The sequence below is a fragment of the Bubalus kerabau genome, chromosome 1 (genome assembly GCF_029407905.1).
Source record: "Bubalus kerabau isolate K-KA32 ecotype Philippines breed swamp buffalo chromosome 1, PCC_UOA_SB_1v2, whole genome shotgun sequence".
Classification (NCBI taxonomy): domain Eukaryota; kingdom Metazoa; phylum Chordata; class Mammalia; order Artiodactyla; family Bovidae; genus Bubalus; species Bubalus kerabau.
Genome location: NC_073624.1, coordinates 160,314,910 through 160,339,126, shown reverse-complemented (window position 1 = coordinate 160,339,126; position 24,217 = coordinate 160,314,910). Strand labels below are relative to the sequence as shown.

Here is a 24,217-nt window from a genome sequence, read left to right as displayed (position 1 = left end):
GCTAACAAGCACATGAAAAGTTATTCAACATCACTCATTTTCAGAGAAATGCAAATCAAAACCACAATGAGGTACCATCTCACGCTGGTCAGAATGGTTTCTATCAAAAACTCTACAAACAATAAAGGCTGGAGAGGGTGTGGAAAAAAGGGAACCCTCTTACACTGTTGGTGGGAATGCAAACTAGTACAGCCACTATGGAGAACAGTGTGGCGATTCCCTTAAAAAGTGGAAATAGAACCTCCATAAGACACAGCAATCCCACTGCTGGGCATACACACCAAGGAAACCAGAATTGAAAGAGACACGTGTACCCCAATGTTCATCACAGCACTGTTTATAATAGCTAGGACATGGAAGCAACCTAGATGTCCATCAGATGAATGGATAAGAAAGCTGTGGTACATATGCACAATGGAATATTACTCAGCTATTAAAAAGAACACATTAGAATCAGTTCTAATGAGGTGGATGAAACTGGAGCCTATCATACAGAGTGAAGTAAGTCAGAAAGAAAAACACCAATACAGTATATTAATGCATATATGTGGAATTTAGAAAGATGGTTAACAATGACCCTATATGTGAGACAGCAAAAGAGACACAGATATAAAGAACAGACTTTTGGACTCTGTGGGAGAAGGCGAGGGTGGGATGATTTGCGAGAACAGCATTGAAACATGTATATTACCATATGTAAATAGATCGCCAGTCCAGGTTCAATGCACAAGACAGGGCATTCAGGGCTGGTGCGCTGGGACAACCCTGAGGGATGGGATGGGGAGGGAGGTGGGAGGGGGGTTCAGGATGGGGAACACATGTACACCCATGACTGATTCATGTAAATGTATGGCAACAACCACTACAATATTGTAAAGTAATTAGCCTCCAATTAAAATAAATAATTAAAAAAAAAAAAAGAATTCGGCCACAAGAGGGAGCAAGAAGTATGAAACAAGAGCATCCATAGGTCACTACCATGCCTGACAAAAGGTATTTCTCCCTTCAAGTCAGTCATTATTGACTGGAGGAGGTGACTGCTACTTCAAACATGAAGACAGCAATGCCAGGCTTTAAGGGACACAAAAAAAAACAAGGAAACTTACACTAACAATGGATCATAGATATCTTTCAGTAACTAACCCCAAAGACATGGAATCTGAAATTTACCTGGTAAAGAACTCAAAATAGCTTTTACAAGGAAGCTCAAAGATCTACAAAAACATAAAAACAAAACAACAAAGCCCACAGAAAGATAATTTAGCAAAATTGGGGACATGATACAGGACTAAAATGAGAAGTATACAAAGATATAGAAACCATAAAAGAAGAATAAAACAGAAATTATGGAGCTGAAGAACAAGATAAATAAAATGCAAAATGTAATAGAGATCATCCACAGAGGAATACATCAAGCATTTACTAATGTTTACCCTTCAATAATTACTGTAAATGTAAATGAATTAAATTCTCCAATTAAAAGTAGCTATTGGATGGATTTTTTTTAAAGATGCAAATTATATGCTGCCGACAAGAAACACATTTCAGCTTTCAGAACACACATAGGTTCGACATAAAAGAATGCATAAAGGTGTTCCATGCCAGTATTAACCAAAAGAAAGCAGAGTAACTACATTTTTATCAAACAAGAAAAGACCTTAAGGCAAAGACTGTAACAAGAGACAGGGATGATCATTATATGATAATAACAGGGAAAATTCATCAAGAAGACATAACAATCATAAATATGTATGAATCCAACATTGGAGCACCTAAGTATATTAGGCAAATACTGACAGATATGAAAGAAGAAACAGACAACTATACAATATTACTAGAGGACTTCAAGACCCCACTTTCAACAATGGATAGATCATCCAGAAAAAAATTAATAAGAAAACCTTGCACTATCTCCCATCTGATCTTTTTGATTCCTGTGTGCTCTGCTAGGCTTTTCTCTGTATAAGGTTCCAATGAGGAGAAGTAGGCAGCCTTCCATCAATCATTAAAAAAAATAAAAATAATAAAACAAAATAAATACTTTCCAATCATCATACCTACAGGCTTTTTCTAACTGATCCTTAGTCATGCATTATCTTCGGATTCCCAGATGGCTCAGTGATTAAGAATCCACCTGCCAGTGCAGGAAACGCAAGAGATGGGGGTTTCACTGGCTCGGAAAGATCCCCTAGACAAGGAAATGGCAACCCACTCCAGTTTTCTTGCCTGAAAAATTCCATGGGCAGAGGAGGCTCGCGGGTTACAGTACATGGGGTCACAAAGAGTCAGACACAGCTGAGCGACTGTGCAGAGCATAGCACATGTATGATTTCAGTTCCAGTAGACAATGACTTCCATGTGTCAGTAATATGACTGTACTGCAGAGCCCCTTACAAGGCTGAGGAACAATCAGCCTGTGCAAGATTCCAGCTTCCTGCCGTCTTTCCTCAGCCAGTTCTCTTTTACATTCCCCTCTAGCTTCATCGCTTGGCTGAGTTGGGTTTGTGCGTTTGTTTTGTGCTTTGGTTTGATCTGTTTGCTTTCTGAGTACCACATTTGTTCTGTGTTTTGCGTAAGGTGACTGAAAATCCCATCTAGCTTTTCTGTAAATTATTGCTTTATCATTTTTTTTCCTAACAAGGCTCAGGTTTTGTCAAGGTTCTCTTCCAAAATAGAACTACTTCAAAACATCAGTAGTTTTTTTTTTTTTAATCTTTTTCTTTATGTATTATCATTTTGATATACACAGTGATAAACAGAGAAGTTTCTGGGTTTATAAAAAGTATTTTGTGAAATTTGGCATATAACTCTTTAATACTTAATACTTGGGCATGGATAGCTCTGGTCATTATCAGAAACAGATGAAAGATGGGCACTTAATTGTTTTGCAAAGTAGAGTGTTCAGGTGCCCTCTGCTCTGGAGTGTGTGATGTCCATTCCTATCAGCTCATAGACTTTGTTGGTAGATTTGCATGTTTTAGGCTACAGGGTCTGGGTCTTGTTTTTAATAAGCAATTTTTTGAAAATCAGGAGATTCAACTTTAAAAGCAAATGAAAAAACAGTCTAGACTCTGAGGGCCTCTTCAGAAATCAGAGAATGCCCCCCTCACCAGTGCAGCCACTGAAGGAGTAGCTGTGTGTGCATTGCCTCCTCTCAGTATGGCAAGAGTATCCCACCAGCCACACACACACATTTGTACCCCTTGCTGGCTTCAGGGTACTCTCAAGTCTTCACCTCCTGCCAAGGGATGATATCTAAAACATCTTGCAGCCCACAGTGGCCCAGCCACTGCCCCAGCTGAACACTTATTGGAAAAGGGTCCTGGGTGCTTTTAAAGTGTAAGACTCTTACACTTTAAAAGTGTAAGAGTGGGAATAGAAGGGAGTACAGAAGGACAGGTGCCCTTGAGCTGAAGTTCAGCCTTGACCATACTGCAGGAGAGCTGCATATTGTCAGAACTCCTGGAAAAGTTGATCCAGAATGAATTTTGCCACACTTAAGGACTGTAGTTAGAGATTTGCTAATTCTATCCCATTCTACATTTATCCTAGGACAACAAAAATCAAACTAGAGACAAGGTAAAATTAAGGGAAGGGCCAGAACTGGACTGTGGACTGAAAGAGTATGTATAACAAGCCACAAAACCCTGCAGAAGCATGTAGCCCACTTATTAAACTGACATTTCCCTAAGAAGCTTCAGGAATAAATTACCTTTCTAAATTCCCAGCACATACTACAATATTGTTAATATCTTATTCAGAAAGCATTAGGCTCAACTCCTGGCCACACATTTCTATGGAGAAACTTTCCGGGAAAACAAAGACAAAAATCTGGTTAGGTTTCAAAAATATTTGCTTTATTTTAATGGATTTTTCTACATCCATGAAACATAAATAACCTATATTATAAATACAAAGAAAATACTTTTGAGCAATAAAGGATATGATAAAATGTCTAAAATCAACATCTGGAAACATAATACAGTAATTAAATTTTAAATAATGGCAACAAGTAAAGTTAGGATGGCCCAGCTCATCAATTATATTTGCTTTTTAACTCTCTTATTTATCTCATGATGGTACCAGCATGAGATACATATTGATCTCATAACTAAGAAGCTAGGTAACCCCTTAAAAATTATTTTTAATGTACTAAAAGTTATTTTTAGAATTGGCTTCATGTACAAAAAGCATCAGACAACTCTGGACAGTAACTTGATATGCTGACTTACATAACACATTCTGATCTCAAGCTCCATTTTAATTACTATGCCTTCAGGCCCCAAAATATTATCCCCAGGGTCAAATTCAGCTGGGAAGCAGATTTTATTAAGTAGGTTTGATGCTTGGAAAAAATGGCATGCGAATGCTGTTGGTCAGGCCTGCTCAGTTGTGTAACAAGTCAACAGCTGCTACTTACGTGACCATCCTATGGCCACCTTTGATGCTCTCACTCATTGGTGGTGTCTCTTTGGCCCCCTGAAGTTCAATGACTGACAGGTACGGCCGGGAAGTTCATGGTGACATAGTTGACAAGTCATAGCCTCAAAAGAAGGAACTGGGGTTATTTAGCTGGGAGACAAAAGGCTATTTTGTTGGGGGGGGAGGGGTTAAAGGCTTTAGAAAATGAAAAGAAGACATATTCAGATCAGAGTCTCAAAATGAGAATTAGCATCATCAAAATAATCCAGGAATGTGTTAGAAATGCAAAGTTTCAGACCTCTCCTCAATTTTACAGAAAATGGTAAATTCTAGAGTGAGGACAGTAATTTGTTTTACCCTCCAGGCGATTCTGATGCATATAAACTTTTGAGAACCACGTTTCTAGATGCAAAGAGACCAACCAGGAAAAAACAGGGTAGAAATCGCAAGGCAGGATATTTCATCATATGGTGTAGGCCTTTTAGTCAAAACCTTTTAAACACCCCAGATTAAACAGCAGATAGAATAATTAGGAGTAAACTTCCTGACACTGAAAGTATCAGCCAAAATCAGAAAAGATTCAAATATCAGTGATAATTTTGACTCAGATAAACTCAAAGGGACTTTCTATTTGGAACAGTCAATAATTCCAGGATCCTACAGGAGAAAGTCTTATCACAACACAGTATAAGGAGCACAGTATAACCATAAAAGCTAATAAGGAGCCCAACAAAAATGAATACACTGTAAGAGTACCTGCCAGTGAGGATAAGAACTTGTTAATTGAATTCAGAGCCTCATGAAACTTCTTTTAAAATTATTTTCCTTTTCATAGAACATATTGTCAGAGGGCCCATTAAAAAACACAAATACAGGCAAAACCTGTTTGAGTGAAAGTGACAGAAAATTGAGAATGAATAACTATTATTTTTAAAGATTTTTTTAAAGTCTTTATTGAATTTGTTACAATATTGCTTGTTTTAGGTTTTGGTTTTTTGGCTGGGGAGTCATATAGGATCTTTGCTCCCCAACCCGGATTGAACCCACAGCCCCTGTGCTGGAAGGTAAAGTCTTAACCACTGAACCATGACGGAAGTCCAGAAAATGTAACTACTGAACACAAGAAGTGGTCCTGAAGGCTGAGCTAATGAAGTCTGCAGCCAGCATCCTACAGAGCCACTTGGAAGAACATTCATAGAGATAAATTAGTGATGTCTCTATAAACAGAGATCAAAATATTCATATATGCATGATTACTGGTGAATACTGTGAGTTCAAAAGTGGGTATCCCTATACAAAAGATCTGGGGTGCTCTGCGAAGGGTCTCACTGAGGCTAGCTGGCAGAGGCACAGATAGCCCCCTACCACAGGCTGGGGCAAGACTTCTTCAGTTGATTAGTTTTAATCAGAAGGACTTAACAATTGCCGTTCATGTAATATTTTTGGTTGCAGTATATATTCAGTTAAAGATAGCATGGTAGTAAACTACTGTCCTCATTAAAAGGATGGAATTGAATATTCTCAATTGATCTGTGTTTGTATCTTTAAGATGCTGAACCAAAGAATTCCACAGACACCACAGATAACATTACAGGTAAATGGCCTGGCCATGTTTCTCTGATTTCCCTCTTAATCTAATGGATCTAGGAAAGTAGCTACCTTTTGTACTTTCAGATGCCCTTACTTACCACATGCAGAGGCAAGGTACATCAAGACTGATTCAGGCGTTTAAGGATCCCAGAGGAAATCAAATGTGAGATCAAATGCGAGCTGCACCACTTACAGCTACTCAGACAAATCACAGATTTTGCATCTATAAAATAAGGATATTAGTAACACCTATTCCATATGACCATTGGAGAGAATGGTCAGTATTCAGAATATTTATAAGTGATTCTTGGTGTCTACTTAGGCCAATTTGGTCTGACACAAACACTGAGGACCTTCAACCTACAAACTGGTCCTGCCTGACTCCTACAGAATGCTGAGAAAGCCTGGAAGTGTATCAGGAACTTAGGACAGTGGTCTGGCACTCATGTGGATCAAAGTCTGGGTAGCAGAACTCCCATAAGCAGTAACTGTTATTCTGTTTTTTCCTTCTATAGATAACTGGGGCCAGAAAGTCTCCTCACTTTTGTCAGCTTCTGTCACCAGGCTTCACTCTTTATCAGAGAAACCTCCACTCTTTCGGCCAGCTGTGTAAACCACATCCCAGGCCCTGTAATGGGGATCAGAAACAACTGTCTTTGCGAGCAGCCTGGGCTAACAGTCAGTCAGGTCATAACCAGCTTAATCCAAATACATTATGAGTTACTCTCTCCCCATTCCCTGTCTTCCACCTCCTCCTGTATCCCAAGTACCAAAACTTGTGTATCTTTGTGCATTAGTAAGGTATGTTATGGTCAGTATTGTCACTGGACTTCCCTGTTATTCACTGAGGACTTTTAAGAACTGAGATAAATACAGCATATACCCAACATATACCTGACATCTCCCCATAAAATATAAGGCACAAGCTATGAAGGAGGGTCTTATGACAAAGGATTGTTCTATAGTGTTTTAGGCAGAAAACATGCCTTTCCAGCTTGTCACCCAGATTATACATGAAGCCTGAACTTCAATCCACACTTCTTGAATAGCTAAGCCCTGTGAACCTCCTGTGTGATGCTCACCAGCTCACTTACTAGAGATGATAAATCAGAATTCAGGAGTCAAGACAAGTAACATGGAGACTGCTTGCAGTGGATTTCCAGGATAAAATTCCAGACACACTGAATGGTATTTGAGTAGAATATATACTGAAATATAGAGTTCTTTATAAACAATTCTGGGCCTCCCAGGTGCCTGTCAGTGTAGGAGATGCAAGAGACACAGGTTCAATCCTGAGGTCTAGAATATCCCCTGGAGTAGGAAATGGCCCTCACTCCATTATTATTGCCTGGAAAATTCCATGGACAGAGGAACCTGGGAGACTACAGTCCATGGGGTTATAAAGATTTGGACACAACTGAGCGACTGACCACACACACACACATAAACAATTCCAACTTTGGAGCTGGATTTTAGTAGGATCTGGAAATAGGAAGGTTATGTAACCCCTTGTTAGTCTTTTTGTCTCTGCATTCTCTTGGTAGAAACAGAACTATAAATATTTGCTGCTGTTGCTGCTGCTGCTAGGTCGCTTCAGTCGTGTCCAACTCTTGTGCGACCCCATAGATGGCAGCCCACCATTGACGGTTCATACTGTAGAAGTATTTTCCTAGGTTCTATCATAATTTGATATCTGCCTTGTGTCAAGACTTGAGGAGCTTAACCCAGTTGTAAAGTAATTTCAGGTGTCCATTCTAAGCAAATATGATTTTAACACCTTGCCCACTTCAGTGACAAGGCACTAGCTAGCCATGTTCAAGTTGTATATGGTTTATAGGCCTTAAAGGTTACCTAACTCATTAAACTCGTTAAACATCATTCCTGTTTGTATCTCAGTGGCCCATGGAGAGGGATGCCCACATAAGAAAATGAACAAGACACCTCTTGATGTGTATTCAGAAGTCATGTTCTGGGATTCTTCCAGGTTTGCTCTAGACATTTCCATTCTATCCTTGAAAGACTACACTAGCGGAAATGAACTGCATGTGCCAAATTATTTCAGCTGGAGTTGGCTATAGTACCAGAGCAATATTAATGAAGTGATTAGCTCACAGGACACATCACACTAATAAGAGATATTTTCAAGGTAAATGTAAGTGAACATCAAAGAAAAAAATTCCTATGTGAAACAAAATTAATAACACCAGTAATAAAACCACTGGTGTTTTAAGGTGATGTTGAAGCCACCATGCAAGCACCTATGGCTCATTCTCATGTATATTATTCATTTGTTTCTTACAAAACTCTTGGGAGAACACATGAGCCTTGATAATCACAGTTTACAGCTAAGCACTCTGAAGACCCTCAGGCTTAAAGAAGAAATCAAATATACTATACATGTATTCTAACATATATTCTTGCTGATATTTACCAATTTGGAGCCAATCAGATACTAAGCAAATATTTGATAGTTTTGCTTAGTTCCCTTTACTTATGAAATAAGCATGATTTTCCATACACAGCTAGCAAAGATGGCATTTCCCATTACCAATTCCTTGTGGCCTGAGGTCTGGTAAAAGATACCACACTCAGTGCTGGCACATGCATGGAGCCAGCCAACCAAGCAGAATGGCTTCAAGTCAGCAACTGATGTGAGCACTAGTGCCCAGCAATGTCAGGGCCATGCAGGGCAATGAACATTACTACTTCCCTTTTGAAGCCATATCCTTTGCTAGCTATTGGGTTGTTGTCCCGCATGTACAGTAGGAGTTTAAAGAAAGATGGAAACACCACTTCCATAAAAGAAATGAACTCAACTCACAAAATAACAGGAAAGAGAATGGGACTAGCATTTATTGCAAGCCAGCTTTGTCTTAGGTGCATTACAATTAAAATCCAATTCAGTTCTTCCAAGAAACCAGTTCAGAGAAGGCAATGGCACCCCACTCCAGTACTTTTGCCTAGAAAATCCCATGGATGGAGGAGCCTGGTGGGCTGCAGTCCATGTGGTCGCTAGAGTCGGACACGACTGAGCAACTTCACTTTCACTTTTCACCTTCATGCATTGGAGAAGGAAATGGCAACCCACTCCAGGGTTCTTGCCTGGAGAATCCCAGGGATGGGGGAGCCTGGTGGGCTGCTGTCTATGGGGTCGCACAGAGTCAGACATGACTGAAGCAACTTAGCAGCAGCAAGAAACCAGTGAAAAGCATTTTATATCCTCTATTCACCCATATGGAAGCAAACATCACAAGTAACTGTCCTGCTTCACATCACAAACGTCACACAAATCTTCAGTGGCAGGAGCAAGAGTCACACAGATTATCTGAATCCAGTGTCAAAGCTGTTTCTACTTTCAGGAAATAGAAGAGTGTCCATTGGAGAGGGGCTTAGCATTGCTTTTCTAGATTTACTTTTCTCAAAATAACTGATAGAATTGACTTACTTTTCTGGAATTTGATTACATGTTTTCTTTTTATTAATTAGCCTGTAAGATTACACTCCTTTGGCTCAGCTGGTAAAGAATCTGCCTGCAATGTGGGAGACCTGAGTTTGATCCCTGGGTTGGGAAGATCCCCTGGAGAAGGGAAAGGCTACCCACTCCAGTATTCTGGCCTGGAGAATTCCATGGACTGTATAGTCCATGGGGGTGCAAACAGTGGGATGTGACTGAGCGACTTTCCCTTTACTTCACTTCAACTGAAGATTATACCCGTATAGTTGCTAATTCTCACTAATACAAATGAGGCCATTCCTTACCTAAGGGGAGACAGGCCAGGTGTTCTAGCTGTTGCTGCCCACTTCAATAGACAAGTCAAAAATCCTGGGACACATGAGCACAGGAGACATCAGAAGCAGGTTCTTTCCTGACCCAAGGGGATCAAACCCCATTAGAACTGCTTCAAAGATCACTTAATATAATGTAGATGTGGCTGGGGTAGAAACACGGTGTAGAATAGATGAATGCTTGTTTTACATACCTTAAATCAACCACATAGTGGTTGACAAGGTAATCAAAAGTCTCAAGTGAATAAGAGTACAGACAAAATCATAAGGGTCAAATTTTATGAAGCTGTGGAATATCAGAGTGTAAAAGGAGAAAACAATTAATATTTTCTGAATACCTGGAGTATTTATAACACTGGCACATCTGCTCTTTCATTTAACCCTTAGAAGATACATACAATTATCTCATTTATATAGAAAATGGACTAAGGGGGAGTAACTGAAGGTCCCAGGACTACCTAACTCCAGATTCCATGTCTTTCCTCTAAATCTTAATGACTCCATTGGGCAAACAGATGACCAACTACTGATACAAACTGATGCACCTGCCTAGAACAAATACAACACAGTGGCAAGGTTAAAACAGGAATATAGGCAGAACCTAGACCAGAACTTTCAATATAGGTACCCTGCTGCTTAGTACACCAAACATGGAATTGAACTGCACATGATGTAACCACAGTAATCCACTGAAAAGTAGCACACATAATCATGCTCAAAAAGGCTAATAGTTTTGGCTCAACTTGGGGCATTTAAATGCACCCACACATTCTATTTCATTCTACATATTAGTAAGTGACATTTCAATTTCTCAGTAATAGCCTTGGCTCATCCATACTGTGCTCAATTCATGAGTATTTGCTCTCCTCTCCCTATATTGTGGCTTCCTTTCTCTACACCTTGATCCTAAAACCTGCCTTTGGCTTTTTGGTCTTTGCAAAATTTGGATATCGGCCTGTACTTTCAACTACTGCTTTGCCTAGGTTTATTTCAGTCATTACTCTTCTGCTTTTGGAGCCTTCTAGTCCTTGTGGTCTTAAAAAAAGGAAACACACATCTTATTCCTGACTCTGAAATCTCTCTCAGTAGGACAACCCCCAGAACCCTCAAGAGAAAGACAATGCTTTTGTTATAGAATTTTCTATTGTAAATGTATTCTTCCTTACTATCCATAATGCCTTGCCATGTTTACTGATTCTTGCCTGAACTTAGCTGAACACGAACAATAGATGCCCAAGGGGACTCTACTTCTATATACCCCAAGTCCCGTGTAAACATAGAAATTCACATGCAAAGGAGAACCAGCAACCAGAAGCACATGTTCCCACTGTTCCTAATATGCTGCTATGCCCACCCTCTTTCTCAGTTCAGGACCATCTCTGAACCCCAGAATTCTCAAGACCACTTCTGCCTCCCTTCGGCGTGTTTGGAACTGTCCCATTAGACTATTATTTCAAACAGTTCTCCTCCCTGTGTGTGCATCTGTTTGTTTGTTCTCTTGTTTTCTCCAGGAGGATAAGGCATTAGACAGCACACTGAGCACTGCTTCATTCGGGATCAACTAAAGCAGCAACCACCAGCATTCACAAATGCTTCATTCTGGGAATGCAAGGCTTTGGGATTAATTAACCCTGAAGCCACATTTTTTCAGTGTTGTGCAATAGGATATTCCTAGATGAATTAGGTAAGAGCTGCTGGTAAAGCCTGAGAAAATGTAGATTTTGGAGCCTCATCTTGAAATAACTGATTCAGAGTATATCGTGATGGGGTCTGACAGTCGTGATGGGGTCTGACAGTAAGCTTTTTAAATATGCTCTTTGTTTTTCTTTCAACAAAGTATAAAGAATGAGGACCTCGGATAAGGTAAATAAATGCTAACAAAGCATCCGCAGTTGAGAAATCTCCCACAGAGAGTTATAAATCTTTGGAAGAGGAGGAAAAGAAAGGGAGAAGTGCATCAGTGTAACGCCCATAGTGCTCCCAACTTAGGGTGTTCACACATCTGGTTAGTGGCATAGCTTCAGGAGGTAAATGTTTATTGGGAAAATCAGTTACTCATCTAATTCTGCATTTTTATTTCAGCAGTTATTTACAATAAAAGCAACTAGAAGGAATTCTAACATTCACGATGATTTGGCAGAATTATGCAACTTATAAAAACCTAGGGGGCTTCCCCAGTAGCTCAGTGGGTAAAGAATCCTCCTTCAATGCATTAGACACAGGAGATGCCGATCTGATCACTTGGTCAGGAAGATACCCCTGGAGAATGAAATGGAAAATCACTCCAGTATTCTTGCCTGGGAAATCCTGTGGACAGAGGAGCCTGGCAGGCTATGGCCCATGAGGTTGCAAAAGAGTCAGACAAGACTAAGTGATAAAAACCTGTGAAATGTTATGACACGCTTGTGGGGGTCATTACTGTAAAGCTACTTCCCAGGAGTCAACAGTTCAGACAAGTTATTTCACCATCAGAGTCAAAAAATCAAGTCTGTGTTATGGGATTTCAAGGGAAAAGCTATGATCAGCAGAATGATTGCCATCTTATGATTTCCTCCAGCCTTCTTTCTGAAAAACTCAACTCTACAGTATGCGGGTACAAAAGGGTGAGGGAAACGGGTCCCATGTGGCAGGAGACCCTGAGAACACCGCTACCTTCCTGCTTGACCTTCAGTTTGTAGGTTACAAGAATAAAACAGCTTCTTCAACCCACTAGATGATGGCCCAAATGCCTAGGAAATGTTTAGTTCTGATGAATCATCTAAAAATCACATTTACAATGGGAGAAATCTGTAATCTGTCCTCTGAATCACTGAAAGAACAGAGAAGTATGTGAATTATAAACACAAATTGGATTATGCACCTGTATAATCCTATGATACTGATAGAGTAATGTCTACCTGTTTGGAGTTTAATCCTTTTTCATTCTTCATGCTTCACTCTAGTAAATACCACTTTTCAGGAAGATTGTTGTTCTGCTTCTTCTTAGAAAGACAGTGAAGTCCTTCAACTGGTTCCTGAAACCTACCATACTTTCTTATATATATATAAAATATACATACATGCATATATACATATGTCTATATATATACGTAGGTGCAGATATTTCCAGATAATGAAAGCCACGTCAAAGAAACTATGGAATTGACTAGCATCCATTTATATACAATGAAAATAAACCTAAGCAAGGCTAACATATCCAGTGTTCTCTGCTTTAAGGTCTTTTTTAAACTACTCTGATAGTGGTATTATCAAGATAAAATGGTACCCATTTGACAGAAGTGTAAAATCTGAAGCTAGGAGACACATCAACATTATTTTATTTCTGTTGAGACTAGAAGAAGTCATAAATTATTCTTTTGCCTTAACTTCTGGAAAGCAGTTTAATAAAATGAATTAATAAATAAAATGCCACTGTCAAATGAAATTGCATCAGCCAATTTAAAGACAATTTGTCCAAGTTTCAACAAATTGACTATTTAAAGAGAGAATTCTTTAATGTGCTTTACATCATGCATATAATTATTGATCGGGAAGCCACTGTCAAATGGGACCTCTGCCTTGGAAATTCTTAGAGGGTTCTCTAGTAGCTAAGAAAAATATAAAAGAGTTTATAACCAGATAAAGAGTGAGGATTTCTATAGATCTAAAATGAGTGACCAATCAATAAAATAATGAGCGAAGGGAGGTGTAGAGATAGTTAGGGAGTTTGAATCTTAACAGAAATAATAGAGAGTTGACTAAAACATACACTGGAAATATTTGTACCAATTCCACCATAAACACTGTTGATTTGTTAGCCTGATAGAAAAAAGAGTATATGACACCATCATATACTCTTGAAGTATATTTGAAGGCCATATTTGAAGAAGAAATGAAAATCTTATTAAAACATAGAGATAATAGTTGAAATTCTGTTCAATACCAAAAAAAAAAAAAAATACTCAGAGGTTAACTCATAAATCTCCCAATCGTATAAATATGTAAAATATTTTCCTGGTAATTGCACATTCCCTTTAATGTTTGCCTAAACTTCTAATATAAAGGATTTGAAATAATGGGTGAAACAGGTTGTGAATTTTGGTAAGGATGTTTTTGAGTACAGTGCTTTCCCTAACTCCTAAAAGATGGAATCTTCAAAGGAAAAGTTACACTATTTTTGTGCTACACTACTCACTTTGGCTTAGAATTAGTCCCTTCCAGAATGTTATTTCAGAATGTTATTAGCATATTTATCCTCTCCTTAAAGACTTCAACAATAGTATGACTGTCATAATATTGAGAAAGCTTGATGTCTCCAAAAGAAAAACATAAATAATGGCAATATAATTTACAGCCAGGACAATGAAAATCTAACTGCAAGCTCTATTAACAGCCTACTTGTGTCTAGTTAGTTCAATACAATTAAAGCGACAAATGCTACCACAGCCCTAGCAGTCTAATGTCACCAGTCACATCAAGTACAAGGATATTAGAGTATTTCATGTGATAGAGTGTCATTAAGCTCAAACATACTGAAGCATGATGGTGTCATTTGCAAACTTAACTGCTCCACGCTTTCCATGTTGGTTCAGTAAATTAATGACTCTGACGCATCTTAAATGCAAATTAATAACCAGAAATGAAAAGGTCCTGCTGAAACTGCAGTTACGCATGGAATGACCATTTTGCTCAATAAGATATCGTATTTCAGAAGCTTGCTAATTAGAAACAGTGTCCACAATACAGCACCATTGCTTTCTAAGCAGAAAACACCCAGCATTACCAGGAAATACATTTCCACTTCATCTTGGGTTCTCCTGATAGAGAGTTCAGTTTTACTTACAGCCATGCTTCAGATCCATAATAAAGTACGTCTGGATCATCCTTCTAGGAATAGTGTGAGTGGAGGCCGAGGAGACAGCACCGGGTGGTCTTCTGCTTTAGTGTGAAGCGGTATCTCTTTATACCTGAACCAATGTCATAAGGCAACTTGGAAAGTGAATGTTTAAATTGGTTAATAATGATTTCTTTCATATTGTGTATCTTACCTTTGGGCATTTTATGTTTTTTTTAAAGCTGTCCTCCCCTAAAAAATGTTTTAGATAAGTATAGAGAGGTGGATAAGTAAAATAAAATACACACACATACACAAACACACACTTTTAATTGAAAAAGATTTATTTGGATAAGTAAAATTCTAGATATTTGAGTTCTGCTTGTGAGACAATCTAGAAAATTATATATCACCTGCTACAGAGGCCAGTGAAAATTGAATGTTTTGGGACAAAAGGCACAAAGCTGATTATTGTTGTTTTCTTTTGACCTCTTCATCTGTTTTTTCAATGATAAAAAATATCAGGAATCTAAATTTGAAATTTTGACTGTACTTATCCAAGATAGGGATAGGGATCATACTGAGTTAGATGAAGAAAGCATAGACAAAATGGTAAATTTGGTTATGAGTGGAATAGATTCTGATGTTTTAATGTAATCCCATTATATTATGAAGCTTCAACAGTCAGTCTGTAATCTATGACTTCTATCCCTGCATCCAAAGTGCTCGGCACAGCCCCTGGCACACAGTGGGTGAATAATAAATGCTTGTTACTTCATTAGATCCCATGACCTAAGTTGTTATTTTGGCACAAATGATCCTGAAACAGGACATGAATTCTGTTGTTTCAATCACACTAATGACTGTTTGCTCAGATCAATTAGTTCTAAGGGGCAATGACCAGAACTATTTTTACTAATGTGTCTAAATAATTTATCAGACAGGCCGCCAAACAGTTATTTCTGCCCCCAAAACAGCTGCAGAACGTCACCAATTCCTGTACAAACCTTATTCATCATATTTTTTGCTCAAATATAGGAAAAATGCTATCTGGGGCATCTTTGTCTTTATGCCTAAGATTAGTTAAAATAATCCAAAGTGAGAGGTATTTACATTTTATGCATCTGGTTAATACTCTGGCACTAGGTGCTCAGTGTGAATTCAAATATCACATTTTTGTCTTCTCATAACATACAGGCTCAGAGCAGGCTGTTGTTCTAAAAGCCTCATCCTGACTGGGATAGTAGATAAGAGCCTTATCTATTAACCCCTTTCTCCCACACATCTCTACTTACAGGTATGTAATGATCTTGCAAGTTCTGAAATTCAAAATCTGTGTGGAGATAGGGAATCAGGATGAGGGACTACTAAAACTAGCTTTAAACTCACCATGCATAGACAAACAGAAATATTACTAGAAACTGAAGATGAAACGAGCCCTCTGAGAATGCAGTCTCTGGCTTTGCAGGAATATTGGGCATTGAGAACATTATGCAGAATTTTTCAAGTACTGAAGTCTTAAGTGAATTAAGATGACAGCATATGCATGGTGTGCTTTTATCATCAACATGCTTGATATTGGCTGAATTGTTCTGGTCCCTAATTGTAAACTCAAGGTGGAAGGGCTAATCTGTTTATTTAAATTCCTTATAGGAATGCAGTGAAGAAATTAGAAATTTAAATAAGCTTTTAAAAATGTTTCTGAGTGCATTTTGAGTTGGAGGCATATAAGGTATTTTTAATCAACAATCCATGACTCAAAGGTGATAAAATGATGGGCATCAGAAATGTCAAGGTAAAGGATTTTAATGTTCTCTGCAAATTTCTTCAATGTTGAACTGAAGATCTAAATCCTTCATTCATCCCACAACAAATGCAAAAGGCACTTCCTTATTATAATCTAACCCAGAATGGTTTTCTGTAGTACCTGGAAGGCACAGACTGGGAAGGAGCATAGAATGTGTGTTTTAATATAAGGAATTCATATGTCATTTCCTAACAAATACTGAAAAGCATCTCCTCCATATTCATGCTACAAACTGAGTTTTTAAAAACACATTTTTAAAGTAAGATCCCTAAGACATGCATAGTTATTTATGATAAAGTTCTCAGAAAAAAAATGAAGTAGCACTGAAATATTAATAATGATCAATAAAGGAAATAAACACAATGCCATTATGCACATACCCTTAAATGATGCTACATTATTAATAAGGATGACTGTCTGGAACTAGATATGCTCCAATAAACATTTATATATTGCATAGAAGGAAGGCTACTAACTACTGAGGACATCTAAATACAAGTCCAGTTCTGTCACTAATTAACATTGTGACTTTGGCTAAGACACTTTCTGTCTTTGGTCTTCAATTTCCTCATCTATACCTTTCTAGTATGTGAACTGACTTTTGAAGCTTTGGGGGGCTATACCATTCTATGATTTAAGAATGAAGCACTTCACACCGCCTACAATGAAGGGGGCAGAGCCGCTGTCCTTTACCTTGCCTCTGGAGTTGTGCCTCCAAGCACTGACCATGGTCAGTGGGCAGGGGCGGGGCCATGGAGTGGGGAGAGGATGTGCAGGACAGGGTGGGGACCTGGGGACTCCTGTCTGGATGGCCTGTTCTCTGAATCATGGTAATCAGTGACTGTGCTAAGAGTACAGGCTGGGGCATCCTCCCTGGGACAGGCTGAAATTTCAGGAAAGGTTTATTTTTGCAGTAAGTTCTAGTACCAACTAAAGAGAAGGAAAGGGTGCCACTCACCCTTTCTACCTAGACTTCCTTGCATGCTTACAAACAAGTTCCCCAAACCCCTGGGGCCAAAGCGCTATCCGAGTTGTTTTTTGTTTTTTTTTTTTAACTGAACTGAAAGAATTTTATTATGATTCATTAATATATTCAAATATTAGACAATTCATACATGAAGGTTTAAACAATCACAGCTCAAATAATATACAGTTGTATTAATACTATATTTTTAAAGTTCAATCAAATTTTAAAGTCCTATCATTTATCTAACTTCCTCTTGCTCTTTCTCCTACTATCCCTTAGTACCATAGTATTATCTTCTTTGGAGTAATGGAAATTTAGTTAGACATATATCCCATGAAATTTCTCCATTGGAATGTTCCAAAACTCGGTAAGGCAAGGGTTACCCAATTCTATAAATTTACAAAAATATCATTGAAATTATACATTTCAATTATATATTTATTTTTGATAGCACATCTCTAGCTATAACACGAGAGTGTTAGAGCAGAGATTGTACATTTAGGGAGAGGGTGGGCAGGAGAGATGGAGGTTACACATTTCTCAGGAGAATAAAAGGCTGAATACAAATAAGCAACTCAATACATTATGGAACATAAGCCAAGGTCCTGTTTATTTTTCACTCTAAAAGCCATAAACTTTTCATCAAAGTAGAGAGCCAACCAACAAACACAACAATAAGAAAACTAGGTATTCCATCTGAAGAGGAGTCCTCTCCTGGGTTCAAGTCTGTCACTGTCCACTTCCTGAGTCTGCCTTCTCATCTTCCACGTTTCATTGACCCAAGAGCTCATCGCAGCTGCCCTCCTAGTACCTGCAACCACCTCTACAATGATCTGAAGCCACATGGCCCACAGCTGTCCTCCAAGAGTTAGCCAGGGCAGGGGAACTTTAAGAAAGGATTATATTTGATCAGAGACTGAGCAAAACATTGAGCAATATTCCTACCACAGTAGTCCTAGTGGAGGATCTGAAATTTCACTCAGACTTTGGAAATACTTCTGTGGAGGAAGACAGATGCCAAGCTTGGACTCCACTTCATCACAGAGCCAAGACCCTCCTTAAGACCACCAGTGAGCTCCAGGCTAGGCTCGTATGCGTAGACAAAATAAAGCCTCCTCTGTTGCTGGTACCATAACACTTCTAAGACTTAAAACTGGCCAAGAATTCACACATATACTACCCCATTAAGTATTCCTGAGATCCTATGGAATGAGCAGGATAACTGTCATCCCTTCTTTTAAGCAGAAGAAACATGACCCTTCAAAATCTGCAGCCAAAGCAGATTTATTCTTTAGTCTTTCTGACTTCAAAGAATATTTACATACCAATTTCCATAAAGAGGCAAAGAATAAAAAGCATTAATCAGACTAGACAAGATGTTAATTTAAATTAAATGTCTGCATACTCTCTATGGTTTGTAATAAAAAAACTTGAGTTTCTGGGTATCTACTGGACAGAAGATTTCCTATAGTAATCTGATTTCTAACTTCCCAGCTTTTGTTTCACGTGTTTCATTTTGCATCTTCTATGAAGTGTAATCTTTGACCTCAAAGCTCTAATGACTGCAAGTTTGTTCTACATGTTTGTAGAATAAATTACATTTACTCAGTATATATGTGTTACATTGAAGAGTGTCTGTTTGTTAAAGGAAATTGGATTTAATTTCCTGAATGGTAATTTATATGACAGCATTGTGGACATTTGATTCATTATTTCTATTTCTAGGGCTCCTCTATTTTTATTATGTAAGTCTACATCTTCATTAGTGATATAAATTTACCTTCTAGTAAAAAAAAAAGGATTTGGGTGATTATACCTCCAATCTGCCTGAAACTAATCTGCTCTTTGGCTGTAGTCTTGAAATAACTATTAATATATTCCCATCCTACTTAAGTGTCCTTGTTTGCAAAATAAATTTTATGGTCACCATAATCAAGATCTTTCATCTTGTCTTTATTCCTATAGTTATTTTGAGAAAAATAAGCTTGTGGTCCTAACAGATTAATTTCTGAGCAGAAAGAACAACTTTTCTTCTTCCACAAGGGTCTGAAGTCCAGAGAGATCTGACGGTGACCTGACCTAAATGAACATCAGTGACGGCAAAGAAATATTCTGGACAATATTCTGAATGTATGAGTGTGTGTACTTGGGTAAGTGGAGTTACCATTTCCTTCTCCAGGGGATCTTCCTGACCCAGGGATCGAACCCGGGTCTCCTGCATTGGAGGCAGATGCTTTAACCTCTGAGCCACCAGGGAAGGCTTTGGGTAGGTGTTATCCAAAGTAAAAAAAAAATGAGCACCTTGTGTTTGCCTAAGCAAGTGAGTAAGGGACACTGGAAAAGGTTCAGTTGGGAAGGAAAGATAATGAATCTGACTCCAAACACACCTAAATGAGGTTAATAATATATAGAATGGGGATAAAAAGATCTGGAGAAGATATAAGGATATGAGGACCTGGAGTCTATAGAAGAAGCCTATAAAATATGCGTTTCGAGTTACCAACATAGCAACAGTATCTGAAGCCATGTAATAACTGACTATGAACAGCAAGGAGATAAAGAGAAACCAGGACCAAGCTCTAAAGAATTTCAATCATTAAATGTTGAAGGAAATTAGTAAGAACTTGCCAAAGATAGGAAGAAAACCAGGGAAGTGTAAACAAGGAAAGAAACTATTTTAGGATGAAAGAGTGATCTTTAGGTCAAAATCTGCAGTGAAGTCAAAATGTTAAGAAATTTAAATACAGTAAGATAATCTTGACTGGATCCTGGCACAGAATAAAGCCATTGGTGGGAAAATGGGTGAAACCCCAATAAAGTCTGCAAGTGAGTTAGTAGCACTGTAACAATGCTATTTTCTACTTGATAAATGGACCATAACGATGCATGATAGTAACAGTAAGAGAAGAAGGGAACGGGTATATTAGACATCTTTGTACTACCTTTCCAAGTCTTCGGTGAATTTAAATTTACTTGAAATTAAAAGTTTAAAATATTAAATGGTGGAAAAGTAGAAATGAAATGCTACTAACCTATTTTAACAATCACTTAAGTCAATGACTTCTGAACTTGAAATGCCATATGAGTTTTTCTTTAATCTAGATATTAAGAAAAAAAGTCAGGCAGCTGGAGGAGGGGGTACTAAGTTTAGGAAGTGTTCTAGTTGTTTGTTTTAATTGGTTAGACTGATCAGGAAGAGAGGGAGAGATCAAAGATCAAGGGGAGAGTGAGAGTGATATTTCTGACAAAGTAAGAATAAAAAGAAAAAAGAAATTAGGAGAAAAGCACCCTTCCTTTATTAGATAAGGTTGAGGAAGAAAGGCAGGGGTTGGGATGGGTAAAGAAAGGTGCTTTTATAGGTTAGATATCAAGCTATCCCAGGTTATTGAGGGAGCATCTACCTGACAGCCTCTTTGAAATACTTCTTTATGAATCAGTAATATATAGTTATTATTTGTTGGAATAACTTTAACAGAATACGCATCATGTTAAATAGAAAATCATGATTTGTGTTAGTTAAATTAGATCTGCTTTAAATTAGAGCAGATGTTATTTCAGACTCCCCAGTAGCTCAGCGGTAAAGAATCTGACTGAGGTGAAGGACATGCAGGAGGGACAGGTTCAAAACCTGGGATGGGAAGATCCCCTGGAGAAGGGCATGGCAATGCACTCCAGTATTCTTGCCTGGAGAATCTCATGGACAGAGGAGACTGGTGGCTATAGTCCATGAGGTCACAAAGAGTCAGACATGATGAACTGACTGAGCACATGGACACACACACACACACACCCAGATGTTATTTCAGGTTTGCTGGTTGCTGACATGACTGAGCGACTGAACTGAACTGACTTATAAGTGATGTCCCCAGGGACTTCCTTGGTAGTCCAGCAGTTAAGACTCTGTGCTTCCAGTGCAGGGAACTTAGGCGCAGGTTGGATCCCTGGTTGGGGAACTAAGATTCCACATCATGTGGCATAGTCAAAAAAATTTTTTTAATTTAAAATAATGTCCTCAGACTGTCATAAACAGTAGTTTGGTGAAGATCACTTAATCTTAGTTACTGTTGTTTGGTTGCTAAGTCATGTCCAGTTCTTTTGTGATCCGATGGACTGTAGCCTGCCAAGCTCCTCTGCCCATGGGATTTCTCAGGCAAGAATCCCTGGAGTGGGTTGCCATTTCCTACTCCAGGGGATCTCTCCAACCCAGAGATTGAACCTGCATCTCCTGTGTTGGCAGGAGGATTCTTTACCGCCAAGCCAGAGCTGTACATAAAGTCTACCTCAGGAAACTAATTTTGGAAGATAGGAAGCAAACACACACAGATAGTTGCACAAGTGCATTACAAAACACACAGGTGTTACTTACATTTACGACAACGGAGACTCTTCTGTCATCTAAATGAAAATAATGACAGTAAAGGACATTTCAATTGTTTCATACGCCCATGATAATATTTCTTTCATCTTTGTCAGATTATTAAATAAATAAAGTAAGGTGACTTGACAGCAAAAGGGTAAGAGCAAGTAAAAGGGTAATGAGAGCTGAGAACATGAGGGAGTCAGTGAGCAAGGCATAGTTCAGCATGACAGGGAAAATATTGCATTTTGATGCCATTTCTGAGTAAAACGTGTTTGTCAACAGGGGATGACGACTGGTCTATTGAGAAGCTGAACATCAAGCCATTATTGGATGATATGATGTTTTGTTGTGTCAAGTCAATAGTCTGTGATGAATGACAGATGACTGAAAAGAAGCAAAAGATTACACCATGCCTTTCTTCCTTTAGAAAACATTTATTTGGCATCCAAAACTGTTAAACATTTCTATGCATACTAATTAGGGTTGGAAGTACATGTTCTTTGGGAACTTCATGTATATCAGGCAAGGATTACATGTGAATTTCCACCAAATGTATCTAATCTAATTTTGTCTAATCATCACAACACCTATATTAACCCCATTTTGCAGATGTGGATGTAGAAGCCCCAAAAGTTGAAGTCTCTTGCTCAAGATGCTGGATTACAAACCTAGGGCTCACTGATTCAAAAGTTACCTCTCCGTAGTTCTTCTTCATTGTCTAAATGAGGTTACTGAGATGAATGAAGGAATGGATGGATGAATATTGAAAACAGCATCTAAATAATTGTATCAAGGGCCTGAGAAAAATCTAGTTTTTCCTTAACATCTAATTAATATGCAAAACTGAAGTGTTGAGATAGATGGACAGTCCTAAATATCAGATGTCAAAATTGGTTTCCCCTGTGAATCCAGGTAGTCCTAGAGAGCACACCAAGGAAGAACGTATTGATTGCCACTTTCCAGTTTATAAAAACCAGATGTTCCAACCATGCTCCAAAATCACTCAATCCAGAGCTCTGGGGGTCAGACCCAGGCATCCACATTTCCTAAACTTTCCAGATAATTTTAGTGTGGACATCAAGGTTAAGAACTACTATTTTAGAATTCTAAGGCTTACATTTGGTAGATTTAGACCTGCCTCAGAAACTACTGTGACTAGCAGATGGAAGAACAGGATGTTAGAATGAACTGCACCCTTAAACCCTAGTTTCAGGTTCCCCTGCTTTCGCAGAAGGGTCATCTGAGGGCATACATCAGGAACACAGAAGGTGGTACTGGAAGACGGTGCTGGCACCCATCGTTAGCAGGGTGATCACGCTTATGGTGAAGGGTTAAGTCTAGTTTACCTAACAAGAAACAGGTGCTTATATTGAAAGGAAGGTAATCTGAGGAAAAGTGGTCTCCAAAACCCTCTGTGCTTTCAACCCCTCAACCCAAATACACAAAATTCAAGACTGGTGCCTGTTACCCAGAGCATGAACAGTGAAGAGATGAAACAAAAAATGAGCAGCAGGGACAAGGCATTCTCTTTGGGGGTGAAATGAGTGACTTTGGAGCTCAGGGAAGGGGAACAAAATGCTCATATTTATACAATTATTACAAATCTTATAATTATCTCCTAATATTTCTAAGAGTATGTCTTTTAATTATGGAGCCACATTTATATGTAAAAGAAACCATGATAGGTGCTCTTTGTACTCTTGTTTATTCAGCACTAAAAACAGTTCTACAGAAGAGGAGTTTGAGGGGCTTCCCAGGTGGCGCTCATGGTCAAGAATCCACCTGCCCATGCAGGAGAAACAAGAGACGCAGATTTGATCTCTGGGTCAGAAAATGGTGCCCCACTCCAGTATTCTTGCCTGGGAAATCCCATGCACAGAGGAACCTGGTGGGTTACAGTCTGTGAGGCTGCAAAGAGTCAGACACAACTGAACAGCGAACACACACACACACGAGGAGACCGCAGAAAATCAGCACACAAGGCAAACAAATGTGGTGCAAATGTTTGAACGTATTTCCACATGACTCCATTTTACCAACTTCCATCTTGGGTTTTTAGGTGTTTGATCATTCTCAATGGGCTCTCTGGCCCACGACCTATTCTACTGTAGAGAAATCTGAGCTGGTAACACAGAGTGGATGGACTGAGGATATAAATGAGAGAGAGAGAAAACAAATTGTAATAGCAACGGACATCACATAGTATAAAGAGGTTGGGAGTTTTAGAGTCAGAAATATTAATTTTTATTTCATGGACTTAATGAGAATTATAAGAACTCTTGGAAAGTGAGGATTATGCCACATGTACTACAGAGCAAGTTCCTTTTCAGTAAAATAATTCTATATGCTGGACACTGCCAGGTTTCCTCTTATCTCACCCAGGTCAGAGTACCAGGGTCAGAAAATTGACAAGTATTCAGGGAGGACAGTGCCCAAGAATAACAATCATATAATTGGCTGCAGTTGCTCTTG

At 38.7% G+C, this 24,217-nt stretch overlaps 1 protein-coding gene and 1 non-coding gene across 5 annotated transcripts in view; both read right to left on the bottom strand.

Annotated features, from left to right (window-relative positions):
* NRG3 (neuregulin 3) overlaps positions 1–24,217 on the bottom strand; it is a 1,228,440-nt gene that overhangs the window by 933,834 nt on the left and 270,389 nt on the right. The gene's annotated exons all lie outside the window — the stretch shown is intronic.
* Positions 19,570–19,642, bottom strand: TRNAW-CCA (transfer RNA tryptophan (anticodon CCA)). The gene has a single exon. It is a non-coding gene; the product is annotated as a tRNA-Trp (tRNA).